The sequence below is a fragment of the Orcinus orca genome, chromosome 14 (assembly GCF_937001465.1).
Source record: "Orcinus orca chromosome 14, mOrcOrc1.1, whole genome shotgun sequence".
Classification (NCBI taxonomy): Eukaryota; Metazoa; Chordata; class Mammalia; order Artiodactyla; family Delphinidae; genus Orcinus; species Orcinus orca.
The window spans coordinates 42,666,340-42,683,184 of record NC_064572.1 but is presented as its reverse complement, the minus strand read 5'-3'; the positions used below and the strand labels follow the sequence as shown (position 1 = coordinate 42,683,184).

At 41.3% G+C, this 16,845-nt stretch overlaps 1 long non-coding RNA gene across 1 annotated transcript in view; it reads left to right on the top strand.

Annotated features, from left to right (window-relative positions):
• The window catches only part of LOC117199159 (uncharacterized), a 36,732-nt gene that overhangs the window by 12,528 nt on the left and 7,359 nt on the right, over positions 1-16,845 (top strand). Inside the window, exons 4-5 of the long non-coding RNA XR_007471380.1 lie at positions 1,213-1,528; positions 2,406-2,496. This is a non-coding gene — a long non-coding RNA (uncharacterized LOC117199159). The remainder of the gene's footprint in view (positions 1-1,212; positions 1,529-2,405; positions 2,497-16,845) is intronic.

The window sequence follows — 16,845 nt, the reverse complement described above, 5'->3', positions numbered from 1 at the left end:
CTCCAAATAATCCCATTGGTATTTTGATAGGATAGGAATGGTATTGAATCTCTAGATTGCCGTGAGGTGTGGAATCATTTTAACGATAAGAATTGTTCAAATCCATTAGCACAGCATATTTTCCCATTTGTTTGTGTGGTCTTCAATTTCTTTCATCAAGGTCTTCCAGTTTTCTGAGTACAGGTCTTTTACTACCTGGTTTAGATGTAACCCTTAGGTATTTTATTTTTGTTAATGTTACTGTCAGTGGAGTTGTTTTCTTAATTTCTCATTCTGATAGTTTGTTGTGAGTGTATAGAAATGCAGCCGATTTCTGTAGATTAATTTTCTATCCTGCAACTTAACTGAATTTTCCAATGGGTCCTATCTGTTTTGGGGTGTCTTCTTCAGGCTGTTCTATAGAGTACCATGTCATCTACAAACAGTGACAGTTTTACTTTTTCCTCTGCCATTAGATTCCTTTTATTTCTTTTTCTCATCTAATTAGTATGGCTAGGACTTCCTAGACCTTGGAACGAAAGTGGCGAGAGTGTTCAGGGTTAGAGTTAGGTTTAAGCATAACTGGCCCTCTTTCCCTTCCTCCCTCTCCATCTCTCTGAGGCCTCCAGGAAGGACAGGACTAGTCTAGGGTCACACATGACTTAGGGACTTGAGCTGGACCATTGTTTCTCTGCCCCTGGTCATGGGCCTGGTTTTGTGTACTATCTGTATAATTCTTTGATCAGGTGTTTATTCAGAGCTTTCCCTATTTTTAATGGGGTTTGTGTTAGAGTTCTTTGTATATTTTGAAACAAATCCTTTGTTAGATATGTGTTTACAAATATTTTTCTCAGTCTGTGGCTTGTCTTCTGATTTTCTGAATAAGGCCTTTCACAGAGTAGAAATCTTTAATTTTACAAAGTCCATGATATTCCTTCTTTTTCTTTGTGGATTGGCTTTTTGTGTTTTTTGTTAAAACTTGGAGCTCATGATCTACATGACCAAACCCAAGCTCCTGTCAATTTTCTTCTGTGTTTTCTTCTATAATTTTGAATAGTTTTGTATTTAAAATTTTTCTATGAATAATTTTGAGTGAATTTTGTGTAAGTTTGCATCTACATTCATTTCATTCCATGCGGTTTCCAATTAATTGTTCCTTAACTATTTTTAAGAAAGTTGTGGAGTGCTATCTCTATTTCAGTTTGAATTTCCACAGTTTAATGGATTCAGCAGTTCTGCCTGCAGGGAGCGCTGTCACCAGTGAACTGTGAGTGAGGCGCGGCCTGCAGTTCCGGGACTGTCCACAGGGGGGCCAAGCCCACCTCGCTGACCCACGGCGCATGCGCATTCCACCTGGGACTTGGCTCTGCGCGCCTGAAAGGAATTCTGTTGCCTCAGGCACCCGCTTGGGCCTGGGATGCCTCGCTGACAGCGTCTCTGCCAACAGGAGCTCAGTCTCCTTAGGGCTCGCTGGGGTTCAGCTTCAGAACAACACAGGACTGTGTCCATGCAGACTGGAGCTGAGTTTCCTTACGACCGGGAGGAAAAGGTGAGAAAACAGTGAGGAAAAGTGGGGAGAATTTCCTGTGTGCGACTGACTGCTGAGAGGCGGTCCATCTTCATACAACCCAGGAAGGGCTTCATGTTGAAAACTGGGTTTTCGTCAGTTTTGTGGGCAGTGTAACCGGCATGACTTATGTGGTGTCCATTTTTCCCAGCACTGCTTATTGTGGGGACCGTCCTTCCCCTTGGTGTGTCCTTGGCCCGTTTGTCATAAATTAACTGACCCCATCCACGTGGGTTTAATTCTGGGCCCTCTGTTCTGTTCCTGTTGCCCACGCGCCTGTTTCTGTGCCAAGTCCACACTTTTGGTGACTGTGGCTTCCTGCTGTATGTAGCGTGAGGTCAAGGAGCGAGATGCCCGTTCTCCTTTCTGAGGATCGCTTTGGCTAATTGGGGTCCTTTGTGGTTCCATACAAATATTAGGATGATTTGCTCTGTTTCTGTAAAAAGTACCATTGAAATTTGGTAGGGATTGCATTCACTATGTACATTGCTTTGGGTAGAATGGAAATCTTAACAACGTTAATTCTTCCATTCCATGAGAACAGGATATCTTTCCCTTTATTTGTGTTCTTTTTCAATTTCTTCATCAGTGTCTTAAAAGTTTTCCATGTGCAGGTCTTTCACGTCCTTGGTTAAATTTATTCATAAATTTAAATGAATACCATTTCATTCTTTTTGATGGAACTGTAAATAGGGGTTTTTTTTCTCTTTCTGATGGTTCATTGTTAGTGTTTAGAAATGCAGCTGATTTTTGTGTATTGATTTTGATACTTTACTGAATGCATTATTTCTAGTAATTTGTTGGTGGAATGATGTGTAAAATTGGAATTCAAAAACCCAACTCTTTCTACCACATCCAGGTCATCCACAACACGGAAGAAAGTGGCTCCTAATATAATCTTCTCACAGTGCCTCTAAATTACGTGTGGACTTTGGGTGAACTGGATCTGGGTAAGGCTGGCCTCTATATGAAGTTTGATGTTTTCTCTGCTTTTCCGGCATGGTATTGACATGGTGTTTTGAAAAGTAATTTACTTTCCAGTAATTTTGAACGTACAGACAACTCTACATACATAAAAACAAGTCTTGTATCTTGATTAAATATATTCCTAAATATTAATGTTGACATTTAAAACGGAATTCTTTTCATAATTTTTTTCAGATTATTGCTAGTGTATACATATAAGATAGATTTTCATGAATTGGTACATTTCCTTTTTTTTTTTTTTTCATTTTAACATCTTTATTGGAGTATAATTGCTTTACAGTGGTATGTTAGTTTCACCTTCACAACAAAATGAATCAGTTATATATATACATATGTTCCCATATCTCTTCCCACTTGCGTCTCCCTCCCTCCCACCCTCCCTATCCCACCTCTCCAGGCGGTCACAAAGTACTGAGCTGATCTCCCTGTGCTATGCGGCTGCTTCCCACTAGCTTTCCACCTTACGTTTGGTAGTGTATATATGTCCATGCCTCTCTCTTGCTTTGTCACAGTTTACCCTTCCCCCTCCCCATAGCCTCAAGTCCATTCTCTAGTAAGTCTGTGTCTTTATTCCTGTTTCACCCCTAGGTTTTTCATGACATTTTTTTTTCTTAAATTCCATATATATGTGTTAGCATACGGTATTTGTCTCTCTCTTTCTGACTTCACTCTGTATGACAGACTCTAGGTCTATCCACCTCATTACAAATAGCTCAATTTTGTTTCTTTTTATGGCTAATATTCCATTGTATATATGTGCCACATCTTCTTTATCCACTCATCCGATGATGGACACTTAGGTTGTTTCCATCTCTGGGCTATTGTAAATAGAGGTGCAATGAACATTTTGGTACATGACTCTTTTTGAATTATGGTTTTCTCAGGGTATATGCCCAGTAGTGGGATTGCTGGGTCATATGGTAGTTCTATTTGTAGTTTTTTAAGGAACCTCCATACTGTTCTCCACAGTGGCTGTATCAATTTACATTCCCACCAACAGTGCAAGAGGGTTCCCTTTTCTCCACACCCTCTCCAGCATTTATTGTTTCTAGATTTTTTGATGATGGCCATTCTGACTGGTGTGAGATGGTATCCCATTGTAGTTTTGATTTGCATTTCTCTAATGATTAGTGATGTTGAGCATTCTTTCATGTGTTTGTTGGCAGTCTGTATATCTTCTTTGGAGAAATGTCTATTTAGGTCTTCTGCCCATTTTTGGATTGGGTTGTTTGTTTTTTTGTTGTTGAGCTGCATGAGCTGCTTATAAATTTTGGAGATTAATCCTTTGTCAGTTGCTTCATTTGCAAATATTTTCTCCCATTCTGAGGGTTGTCTTTTGGTCTTGTTTATGGTTTCCTTTGCTGCGCAAAAACTTTTAAGTTTCATTAGGTCCCATTTGTTTATTTTTGTTTTTATTTCCATTTCTTTAGGAGGTGGGTCAAAAAGGACCTTGCTGTGATTTATGTCATAGAGTGTCCTGCCTATGTTTTCCTCTAAGAGTTTGATAGTTTCTGGCCTTACATTTAGGGCTTTAATCCATTTTGAGCTTATTTCTGTGTATGGTGTTAGGGAGTGATCTAATCTCATACTTTTACATGTACCTGTCCAGTTTTCCCAGCACCACTTATTGAAGAGGCTGTCCTTTCTCCACTGTACATTCCTGCCTCCTTTATCAAAGGTAAGGTGACCATATGTGCGTGGGTTTATCTCTGGGCTTTCTATCCTGTTCCATTGATCTATATTTCTGTTTTTGTGCCAGTACCATACTGTCTTGATTACTGTAGCTTTGTAGCATAGTCTGAAGTCAGGAAGCCTGATTCCTCCAGCTCCGTTTTTCGTTCTCAAGATTGCTTTGGCTATTCGCGGTCTTTTGTGTTTCCATACAAATTGTGAAATTTTTTGTTCTAGTTTTGTGAAAAATACCAGTGGTAGTTTGATAGGGATTGCATTGAATCTGTAGATTGCTTTGGGTAGTAGAGTCATTTTCACAATGTTGATTCTTCCAGTCCAAGAACATGGTATATCTCTCCATCTATTTGTATCATCTTTCATTTCTTTCATCAATCAGTCTTATAATTTTCTGCATACAGGTCTTTTGTCTCCTTAGGTAGGTTTATTCCTAGATATTTTATTCTTTTTGTTGCAATGGTAAATGGGAGTGTTTTCTTGATTTCACTTTCAGATTTTTCATCATTAGTGTATAGGAATGCCAGAGATTTCTGTGCATTAATTTTGTATCCTGCAGCTTTACCAAATTCATTGATTAGCTCTAGTAGTTTTCTGGTAGCATCTTTAGGATTCTCTACGTATAGTATCATGTCATCTGCAAAGAGTGACAGCTTTACTTCTTCTTTTCCAATTTGGATTCCTTTTATTTCCTTTTCTTCTCTGATTGCTGTGGCTAAAACTTCCAAAACTATGTTGAATAAGAGTGGTGAGAGTGGGCAACCTTGTCTTCTTCCTGATCTTAGTGGAAATGCTTTCAGTTTTTCACCATTGAGAATGATGTTGGCTGTAGGTGTGTCATATATGGCCTTTATTATGTTGAGGAAAGTTCCCTCTATGCCTACTTTCTGCAGGGTTTTTTCATAAATGGGTGTTGAATTTTATCAAAAGCTTTCTCTGCATCTATTGAGATGATCGTATGTTTTTTCTCCTTCAATTTGTTAATATGGTGTATCACGTTGATTGATTTGCATATTTTGAAGAATCCTTGCATTCCTGGAATAAACCCCACTTGATCATGGTGTATGATCCGTTTAATGTGCTGTTGGATTCTGTTTGCTAGTATTTTGTTGAGGATTTTTGCATCTATGTTCATCAGTGATATTGGCCTGTAGTTTTCTTTCTTTGTGACATCCTTGTCTGGTTTTGGTATCAGGGTGATGGTGGCCTCGTAGAATGAGTTTGGGAGTGTTCCTCCCTCTGCTATATTTTGGAAGAGTTTGAGAAGGATAGGTGTTAGCTCTTCTCTAAATGTTTGATGGAATTCGCCTGTGAAGCCATCTGGTCCTGGGCTTTTGCTTGTTGGAAGATTTTTAATCGCAGTTTCGATACGTTTCTTTTTCTGAATTTTATTTATTTTTTTATACAGCAGGTTCTTATTAGTCATCCATTTTATACACATCAGTGTATACATGTCAATCCCAATCTCCCATCACACCACCACCACCACCACCCGCTGCTGCTTTCCTCCCTTGGGGTCCATACGTTTGTGCTCTACATCTGTGTCTCAATTTCTGCCCTGCAAACTGGTTCATCCATACCATTTTTCTAGGTTCTACATACATACGTTAATATGCGATATTTGTTTTTCTCATTCTGACTCTTACTTCACTCTGTATGACAGTCTCTAGATGCATTCACGTCTCTACAAATGACCCAATTTCGTTACTTTTTATGGCTGAGTAATATTCCATTGTATATGTGTACCACATCTTCTTTATCCATTCATCTGTCGATGGACATTTAGGTTGCTTCCATGACCTGGCTATTGTAAACAGTGCTGCAATGAACATTGGGGTGCATGTGTCTTTTTGAATTATGGTTTTCTCTGGGTACATGCCCAGTAGTGGGATTGCACGGTCATATGGTAATTCTATTTTTAGTTTTTTAAGGAACCTCCATGCTGTTCTCCATAGTGACTGTATCAGTTTACATTCCCACCAGCAATGCAAGAGGGTTCCCTTTTCTCCACACCCTCTCCAGCATTTGTTGTTTGTACATTTTCTGATGATGCCCATTCTAACTGGTGTGAGGTGATACCTCATTGTAGTTTTGATTTGCATTTCTCTAATAATTAGTGATGTTGAGCAGCTTTTCATGTGCTTCTTGGCCATCTGTATGTCCTCTTAGGAGAAATGTCTATTTAGGTCTTCTGCCCATAGATTGGGTTATTTGTTTTTTTAATATTGAGCTGCGTGAGCTGTTTATATATTTTGGAGATTAATCCTTTGTCCAGTGATTCATTTGCAAATATTTTTTCCCATTCTGAGGGTTGTCTTTTCGTCTTGTTTGTAGTTTCCTTTGCTTTGCAGAAGGTTTTAAGTTTCATTAGGTCCCATTTGTTTATTTTTGTTTTTATTTCCATTACTCCAGGAGGTGGATCAAAGAATATCTTGCTGTGATTTATGTCAAAGAGTGTTCTATGTTTTCCTCTAAGAGTTTAAGTGTCCGGTCTTATATTTAGGTCTCTAATCCATTTTGAGGTTATTTTTGTGTATGGTGTTGGGGGGTGTTCTAATTTCATTCTTTTACATGTAGCTGTCCAGTTTTCCCAGCACCACTTATTGAAGAGGCTGTCTTTTCCCCATTGTATATCCTTGCCTCCTTTGTCATAGATTAGTTGACCATAGGTGCATGGTTTTATCTCTAGGCTTTCTATCCTGTTCCACTGATCTGTATTTCTGTTTTTCTGCCAGTACCATGTTGTCTTAATTACTGTAGCTTTGTAGTATAGTCTGAAGTCAGGGAGTCTGATTCCTCCAGCTGTTTTTTTCCCCTCAAGACCGCTTTGGCTATTTGGGGTCTTTTGTGTCTCCATACAAATTTTAAGATTTTTTGTTCTAGTTCCGTAAAAAATGCCATTGGTTGGGGCTTCCCTGGTGGCGCAGTGGTTGAGAGTCCACCTGCCAATGCAAGGGACAAAGATTCATGCCCCAGTCCGGGAGGATCCCACATGCCGCAGAGCAGCTGGGCCCGTGAGCCGTGGCCGCTGAGCCTGCGCTCTGCAACGGGAGAGGCCATGACAGTGAGAGGCCTGTGTGCTGCCAAAAAAAAAAAAAAAAATTCCATTGGTAATTTGATAGGGATTGCATTCAATCTGTAGATTGCTTTGGGTAGTATAGTCATTTTCACAATATTGATTCTTCCAATCCAAGAACATGATATATCTCTCCATCTGTTTGTATCATCTTTAATTTCTTTCATCACTGTCTTAGAGTTTTCTGCATAGAGGTCTTTTGTCTCCCTAGGTAGGTTTTTTCCTAGATATTTTATTCTTTTTGTTGCAGTGGTAAATGGGAGTGTTTGATAGAATTCACCTTAATTTCTCTTTCAGATTTTTCATCATTAGTGTATAGCAGTGCAAGAGATTTCTGTGCATTAATTTTGTATCCTGCAGCTTTACTGAATTCATTGATTAGCTCTAGTAGTTTTCTGGTGGCATCTTTAGGATTCTCTACGTATAGTATCATGTCATCTGCAAACAGTGACAGTTTTACTTCTTCTTTTCCAGTTTGTATTCCTTTTATTTCTTTTTCTTCTCTGATTGCCGTGGCTAGGACTTTCAAAACTATGTTGAATAATAGTGGTTAGAATGGACATCCTTGTCTTGTTCCTGATCTTAGAGGAAATGCTTTCAGTTTTTCACCATTGAGAATGATTTTGCTATGGGTTTGTCATATATGGCCTTTATTATGTCGAGGTAGGTTCCCTCTATGCCCACTTTCTGGAGAGTTTTTATCAAAATGGGTGTTGAATTTTGTCAAAAGCTTTTTCTGCATCTATTGAGAGGATCGTATGGTTTTTCTTCTTCAATTTGTTAATAAGGTTATCACATTGATTGATTTGCGTATATTGAAGAATCCTTGCATCCCTGGGATAAATCCCACTTGATCTTGGTATATGATCCTTTTAATGTGTTGTTGGATTCTGTTTGCTAGTATCTTGTTCAGGATTTTTGCATCTGTATTCACCAGTGACGTTGGTCTGTAATTTTCTTTTTTTTGTAGCATCTTTGTCTGGTTTTGGTATCAGTGATGGTGGCCTCAGAGAATGAGTTTGGGAGTGTTCCTTCCTCTGCAATTTTTTTGAATGAGTTTGAGAAGGATGGGTGTTAGCTCATCTCTAAATGTTTGATAGAATTCACCTGTGAAGCCATCTGGTTCTGGACTTTTGTTTGTTGGAAGAATTTTTTTTTTTTTTTTTTTTGTGGTACATGGGCCTCTCACTGTTGTGGCCTCTCCCGTTGCGGAGCACAGGCTCCAGACGCACAGGCTCAGCAGCCTGGCTCATGGCTCAGCTGCTCCGCAGCATGTGGGATCTTCCCGGACCGGGGCACGAACCCGTTTCCCCTGCATCGGCAGGCGGACTCTCAACCACTGCGCCACCAGGGAAGCCCTGTTGGAAGATTTTTAATCACAGTTTCAATTTCATTACTTGTGATTTGCCTCTTCATATTTCCTATTTCTTCCTGGTTCAGTCTTGGAAGGTTATACTTTTCTAAGAATTTGTCCATTCCTCCAGGTTGTCCATTTTATTGGCATAGAGTTGCTTGTAGTAGTCTCTTAGGATGCTTTGTATTTATGCAGTGTCTGTTGTAACTTCTCCTTTTTCATTTCTAATGTTATTGATTTGAGTCCTCTCCCTCTTTTTCTTGATGAGGCTGGCTAATGGTTTATCAATTTTGTTTATCTTCTCAAAGAACCAGGTTTTAGTTTTATTCATCTTTGCTTTTGTTTTCTTTTTTCTATTTCATTTATTTCTGCTCTGATCTTTATGATTTCTTTCCTTCTGCTAACTTTGGGTTTTGTTTGTTCTTCTTTCTCTAGTTCCTTTAGGTGTAAGTTTAGATTGTTTGAAATTTTTCTTATTTCTTAAGGTAGGCTTGTATTGCTATAAAATTCCCTCTTAGAACTGCTTTTTGCTGCATCCTATAGGTTTTGGATCCTCATGTTTTCATTGTCATTTGTCTCTAGGTATCTTTTGATATCCTCTGATTTCTTCAGTGATCTCTTGGCATTTAGTAACGTATTGTTTAGCCTCCACGTACTTGTGTATTTTACGTTTTTTTCCCTGTAATTGGTTTCTAATCTGATAGAGTTGTGGTCAGAAAAGATGCTTGATATGATTTCAGTTTTCTTAAATTTACTGAGCTTTGATTTGTGACCCAAGATGTGACCTATCCTGGAGAATGTTCTGTGCGCACTTGAGAAAAAAGTGTAATCTGCTGTTTTTGGATGGAATGTCCTATAAATATCCATTAAATCTATCTGGTCTATTGTGTCATTTAAAGCTTGTGTTTCCTTATTAATTTTCTGTTTGGATGATCTGTCCATTGGTGTAAGTGAGGTGTTAAAAGTCCCCCACTGTTATTATGTTACTGTCGATTTCCCCTTTTATAGCTGTTAGCTGTTGCCTTATGTATTGAGGTTCTCCTATGTTGGGTGCATATATATTTATAACTGTTATATCTTCTTGGATTGATCCCTTGATCATTATGTAGTGTCCTTCCTTGTCTCCTGTAACATTCTTTATTTTAAAGTCTATTTTATCTGATATGAGTATTGCTACTCCACCTTTCTTTTGATTTCCATTTGCATGGAATATCTTTTTCCATCCCCTCACTTTCAGTCTGTGTCCCTAGGTCTGAAGTGAGTCTGTTGTGGACAACATATATATGGGTCTTGTTTTTGTATCCATTCAGCAAGCCTTTGTCTTTTGGTTGGAGCATTTAATCCATTCACGTTTAAGGTAATTATCGATATGTACGTTCTTGTTACCATTTTCTTAATTTTTATGGGTTTGTTTTTGTAGGTCCTTTTCATCTCTTGTGTTTCCAACTTAGAGACGTTCCTCTAGCATTTGTTTTAGAGCCGGTTTGGTGGTGGTGAATTCCCTTAGCTTTTGCTTGTCTGTAAAGCTTTTGATTTCTCCATCAAATCTGAATGAGATCCTTGCCTGGTAGAGTAATCTTGGTTGTAGGTTCTTCCCTTTCATCACTTTACATATGTCATGCCACTCTCTTCTGGCTTGTAGCGTCTGCTAAGAAATCAGCTGTTAACCTTATGGGAGTTCCCTTCTATGTTATTTGTCATTTTTCCCTTGTTGCTTTCAATAATTTTTCTTTAATTTTTGCCAATTTGATTACTCTGTATCTCTGCGTGTTTCTCCTTGGGTTTATCCTGCCTGGGACTGTCCACTTCCTGGACTTGATTAACTATTTCCTTTCCCATGTTAGGGAAGTTTTCGACTATAATCTCTTCAAATATTTTTCAGGTCCTTTCTCTCTCTCTTCTCCTTCCCTATAGGGACCCCTATAACGCAAATGTTGTTGCATTTAATGTCCCATAGGTCTCTTAAGCTGTCTTCATTTCTTTTCATTCTTTTTTCTTTATTCTGTTCTGCAGCAGTGAATTCCACCATTCTGTGTTCCAGGTCACTTATCTGTTCTTCTGCCTCAGTTATTCTGCTATTGATTCCTTCTAGTGTATTTTTCATTTCAGTTACTGTGTTGTTCTTCTCTGTTTGTCTGTTCTTTAATTCTTAGATCTTTGTTAAACACTTCTTGCATCTTCTCGATCTTGGCCTCCATTCCTTTTCCTAGGTCCTGGATCATCTTCACTATCATTATTCTTTCTTTTTCTTTTTTTTTTGGTATGCGGGCTTCTCACTGTTGTGGCCTGTCCCGTTGCAGAGCACAGGCTCCGGATGCGCGGGCTCAGCGGCCATGGCTTACGGGCCCAGCCACTCCGCGACATGTGGGATCTTCCCCAACCGGGGCACGAACCCATGTCCCCCTGCATTGGCAGGCGGACTCTCAACCACTGCGCCACCAGGGAAGCCCACTATCATTATTCTGAATTCTTTTTCTGGAAGTTTGCCTATCTCCACTTCATTTAGTTTTTCTCCGGTTTTATCTTGTTCCTTCATCTGGTGCATAGCCCTCTGCCTTTTCATCTTGTCTGTCTTTCTGTCTGTCTTTCTGTGAATGTGGTTTTTGGTCCACAGGCTTCAGGATTGTAATTCTTCTTCTGCTGTCTGCCCTCTGGTGGATGAGGTTATCTAAGGGGCTTGTGCACGTTCCTGATGGGAGAGACTGGTGGTAGGTAGAGCTGAGTGTTACTTTGGTGGGCAGAGCTCAGTATAACTTTAATCTGCTTGTCTGCTAATGGATGGGGCTAGGTTCCCTCTCTGTTGGCTGTTTGGCCTGAGGTGACCCAACACTGGAGCCTTACCAGGGTCTTTGGTGGGGCTAATGGCAGACTCTGGGAGGACTCACGCCAAAGAGTACTTCCCAGAACTTCTGCTGCCGGTGTCCTTGTCCTCACGGTGAGCCACAGCCACCCCCCACCTCTGCAGGAGACCCTCCAACACTAGTTGGTAGGTGTGGTTCAGTCTCCTATGGGGTCACTGCTCCTTCCCCTGGGTCCCAGTGCACACACTACTTTGTGTGTGCCCTCCAAGATTGGAGTCTCTGCTTCCCCCAGTCCTGTTGAAGTTCTGCAATCAAATCCCAGTAGCCTTCAAAGTCTGATTCTCTAGGAATTCCTCCTCCTGTTGCCAGATCCCCAGGTTGGGAAGTATGACATGGGGCTCAGAACCTTCCCTCCAGTGGGTGGACTTCTGTGGTATAAGTGTTCTCCAGTTTGTGAGTCACCCACCCAGCAGTTATGGGATTTGATTTTATTGTGATTGCGCCCCTCCTGCCATCTCATTGTGGCTTCTCCTTTGTCTTTGGATGTGGGGTATCTTTTTTGGTGAGTTCCAGTGTCTTCCTGTCGATGATCGTTCAGCAGTTAGTTGTGATTCCGGTGCTCTCGCAAGAGGGAGTGAGAGCACGTCCTTCTACTCTGCCATCTTGAACCAATCCTAGATTGCCCGTTCTTACAGATCTTCAGATTTGTTAGCCTCTGCAGTTGCATGAGCCAGTCAGCCAGTTCCTTATAATGAATCAATCTCATATAAGTCCTGTTAGCTGTTTTCCTTCAGTTTTGGTCAGTAATCCTTTTCTTGTCTAGTTTGCTAATGTTTTTCATGTAAGATATGTCACAAGATTGATGGCCTCAAACCTTCAACTTCAGCTTTCCTTCTTTTGCAAGTTAGGATTGGGTTTAGGTCAACTCCCCACCAAGCTTTTTTTATTGCTACCATTTAAAGGTGAGTTCTAATCCAGGAGCCTGTCAGTTTGAACATCAATTGGATCATTTTTGAGGGGAGTGGTTCGGTACCAATGGGTTGCGGAGCTCCCTACAGTCAGCCACGTCAGACTCCGAGCCTGATAGTTTTCCTGTAATTTTGCTGAATTAGTTGACTAGCTCAAATAATTTTTTGTTGATAAAGGAAGTTTTATTTATAAGATGATATAGTCTGTGTTGTGTGCATAGACACAGTTTTAATTTTTCCATTGACACATGGGTGCCTTTTATTTGTTTCCTCAAGACTGGGTAGAACCTCTAGTACACTATTGAGTAACAGTGGTGAAGGCCAGCTTCCTAGCCTTGTTTCTGATTTCAAGAATAAATCTTTAACTTGAGCTTGATGTTTCCTGTGGCTTTGTATACTACTCTTTTCCATATTGAACAAATTTCCTTTTATTCCTACTTCCTTGAGTGTTTGTATCATGAAATAGCACTGGATTTTGATTATAGCTTTTTCTGTAATAATTGATATGATCATGTGTTTTTACTTCACACCTTTATTGTGGTTTAATACATTGCTTAGTTTTAATGTTGAACAACCTGACCTTTCTGGTGTAAAGACATTTGCTTGTGGCATCATCCGTTTCATGTCCAGTTGGTTTCATGCTCTTATTTGTGGAGGATTCTTACATTCCTATTTATAAGGTATACTGCTGTTGTTTTCTTTTTTATGATGTATTTGTGTGATTTTTATTCATTTGGTTTGGTGTTAGTGGTTTGGAGGGTTAGCATTAGGGCTGAGACTGGTGTGGGGGCCAAGTTGGGTTGTGGTTTATGTTTGCTGTTGCGATCTAATTTTTATGGTTATGACTTATTTATGCATATGGTTAATTAATAAGCGTTACGGTTTGATTATGGTTATGGTTTTGTTTATTGGTTAAGGTTTATGGTTTTGGTCTCAGGGTTTTGGTCTTAGGGTTCTGTGTTGGAGTATGGGTGTTAGGGTATGGGTTAGAATTAGGGTACAGGTAGGATATGGGTACGAATATGGGTTAGGGTAAGGTACAGGTTTAGGGTATAGGCTAGAGCTAAGGTTAGGTCAGGGTTTAGGGTCAGGGTCAGAGTTTAGGGTTAGGATCAGTGTCAGGATTAGGGGTCAGGGTTGAGCTAGGCCATTGCTTTTCTCCTTCTCCTGTTCTGGGCTCTGATAGAAGATGAATGAAATGTCTGCTCTGGCCACTCACTTTTCCAAACTGAACTCAACCTCAGCCAAGTGTTCTTAGGGTCTCAGAGGTCATGCAGGGTTTCCCTCCACGCTCCCACCTGGGAAGGGTGATGCAGGCCCCACTCTGTCAGGGCAGCCCCACGTCCAGCAGAGCCCTGACATGCAGGGTACTCAGTAGACACGTGTGGATTTTTTTTTTTTTTTTTTTTTTTGCTGTGTTGGGTCTTCGATGCTGCACATGGGATTTCTCTAGTTGCAGCGAGCGGGGGCTACTCTTTGTTGCGGTGCGCGGGCTTCTCATTGTGGTGGCTTCTCTTGTTGTGGAGCATGGGCTCTAGGCACATGGGCTTCAGTAGTTGTGGCACTCAGGCTCAGTAGTTGTGGCACACGGGCTCTAGAACGCAGGCTTGGTAGTTGTGGTGCACGGGCTCAGTTGCTCTGCGGCATGTGGGATCTTCCCAGACCAGGGCTTGAACCCGTGTCCCCTGCATCGGCGGGCAGATTCCCAACCAGTGCGCCACCAGGGAAGCCCCGACGTGTGGATTTTATACAGGAGTGGGTGCATTGAGCTGCCAGCCCCCAGGTGCTGCCTTCTTGAGGTCTGGTGGGGTCCTCCTGGGACTGGATGTGTCCTTTGTTCCATCTGCATGGGTGTAGAAACAGGTCTCAGAACAGCCCTTGGCCTCTGAGCATCCAGGCAGACATCCATGGTCTTCCAGCTCAGGTCAGCCTTGGCCCCTCAAGCCCCCTGTGGCCAATTACTGATTGTGCTGCTGGGTAATTGAACAACTACCTGGGCAGCCTAGACAGTTCCTTGGGATGTTTCAGTTCCCAACATCCATGTCATTGAGACAAATGTCTCTTCCCTTACAGCCTCTTAGCCTGCCAAGACAAGTAATAACGCTCCAAATGTTGAGCTTGGCCCTGGTCATGACAATAATGAACAGACTGTGGCCCTGAAATTCTTTGACCTTCTGGTTGTAACAAAGATTGACATTCATGTTCATTGAGAATCAAAGGTATGGAAGCATCTGGGCCTCCTAACAGGCAGCTTCATGTTGTGGCCATATGGCCTTGGGGAGATATGTGCATCCCTGGCCCATACCCTGTGGTCTCTGGAAAGACACCAACTGTGTTATCATGGTATAAAATAATCCACGAGACTCCCTCTGTTTCATGGAATAAGAATTTATCTGCAACTCTAGTAGTTGGTCTCTGCTCTTCATAGAGAGAAGAGACTGGAAAATGAGCAAATTTGTTCCTTGTGGGTGAGTGAGTAATGTGGCCAAGGGGTAGGCATGGCTCCCACCCCCCAGGGCCAGGAATGAGGTCTGTGTGCCTTCTGAGGGCACACAGGCTATTCTTGGCCAGTCTTTAAAATGTGAGGACCGGATGCCCAAACCAGGAACCCTGAGTTTACCACCAGCAACAAAGTTGCCTTTTCAGCAAGTGGAAGAGCTTCTTGCCAAACTGGGAGGACAGGAGTGGATGAGTGGCCACAGCCCCTGACCCTAAGTGAATCCCGTCCTTCCTTGGGCTTCAGATACACAGCTATGCAGTAGGCTGTCAGTAACGTGGTATCTGCTGCTTTCCCCAACCCAGCATCTATTCTTAACATCTCAGCTTTTGGGAATTACATCTTGCCTGCTTCCGGTCCACACATTTGCAGAGGATTGATCCCATGTTCCACCCCCCCTTGAAGATGGGCATATGATCCACCTCTAGCCAATCCCATGTTCCATCCTCTTGGCGCTCTGGTGGGTTCAAGCATGAGACCATGACCCAAGCCAGAGCAAAGGTATTTAAAGCCATGACTTTTCATGGAACCTAAAGGAGGAGAGACCCTTCCCAGTAGGATGGACATGAGTGGGTGTTAGCCTGCAGTTGCTGAAGGCTCCTCATGCAGAGAGAGAGACTGTGCCTGTGGATGGGGCCACCACAAAGTCACTTAGTAAGAGAAAGGGACCAGGTCATACTGTGAGAGTGTGAGCTTGTCTCACCAGGCTCAAAACCACTCCTATAACTGCGTCTTGCAAGTATATTATTTTCTTTCTATCATTAAGAAATTTATTAAATTTATTAACTTATTTCCTATCAGTAAGTGTGTCCAGTCCCTTGGAATTAAAAAATTCCTTGCTGACACATCAGAACCAATAATCCCTGAGGCTCCCTTTGGCAGGTGTCCTCATCTGGGGGGTCATGGTGGGCAGAGGTGGCAACACTGGGTGGGGTCAGATCTTAGGGGAGCTGCTGGGCATCTCTGTTCTTGTTCCTTCCCTGTCTAGAAGAGGGAAACCCCAGAGTAATGAGAGGAGAACCAGCAGGGGAAAGGGGTCCCTGGGTGGCTAATTGGTCTGTTTGTATTTGCCTTATTTTAGGGGCATTTTGTTAATGTGTTTTTATTACAAAATCACCCATTTCCTCTACATTTCCAGTTTGATATAATAGCTTTCTCTTATTTGACTTTTAATTTTTCCTTCCTTCTAGCTTCCTACAGAATTGTCACAATGAATGAACACATATTGATACCTTTTTATATATTAACTGAAGTCCATATTTTATTCTAGTTCCCTTTGTTTTTCCTTTTTCTGTCCCAGATCCCATCCAGGGCACCACATGACATGTAGTCATCATGTCTGTCTAGGTTCTTCTGGCCTTTGACAGTTTCTCGGACTCTGCTTGTTTCTCCTTATGGAGGAGGACTGGTCAGGTATTTTGTAGACTGTCCCATGTTGGGATTTACGCAGTGTTTTTCTGTCATGATTAGACTGGGTTTATGGGTTTTGAGGAAGCAAATCACAGAGGTCAACTGCGTTCTCATCATTTTAGGTCAAGTGCGTTCTCATCATTTTAGGTCAAAGGAACAGGCTCTCAAGGCAACTTATCACCATTCATGTTAACTTTGGTCACGTGGCTGAGGTCCTGTTTGTCAGTTTTTCCTGCTGTGAAGTAATTTTTCCCATGTCCATACTGTGTATCTTATTTAGGAAGAATCCACACTTCAGAAGAGGGTTAGGGTTACCCTCCTCGATGGATGGCTGGCTGTGTGTCTACATCAGTTATTTGGAATTCTTCTGCATAGGACATTTCTATTCAACACAGTTCATAAAAAGTGTTTGTAGTCATTTTACTAGTGTGGACACCTGAATAGTTTTTACACTTGTGGTTATAATTCAGCAGTACAGTACAGTATTTGGGTGCTTAGTTCATTCTTGCTTTGACTGTTG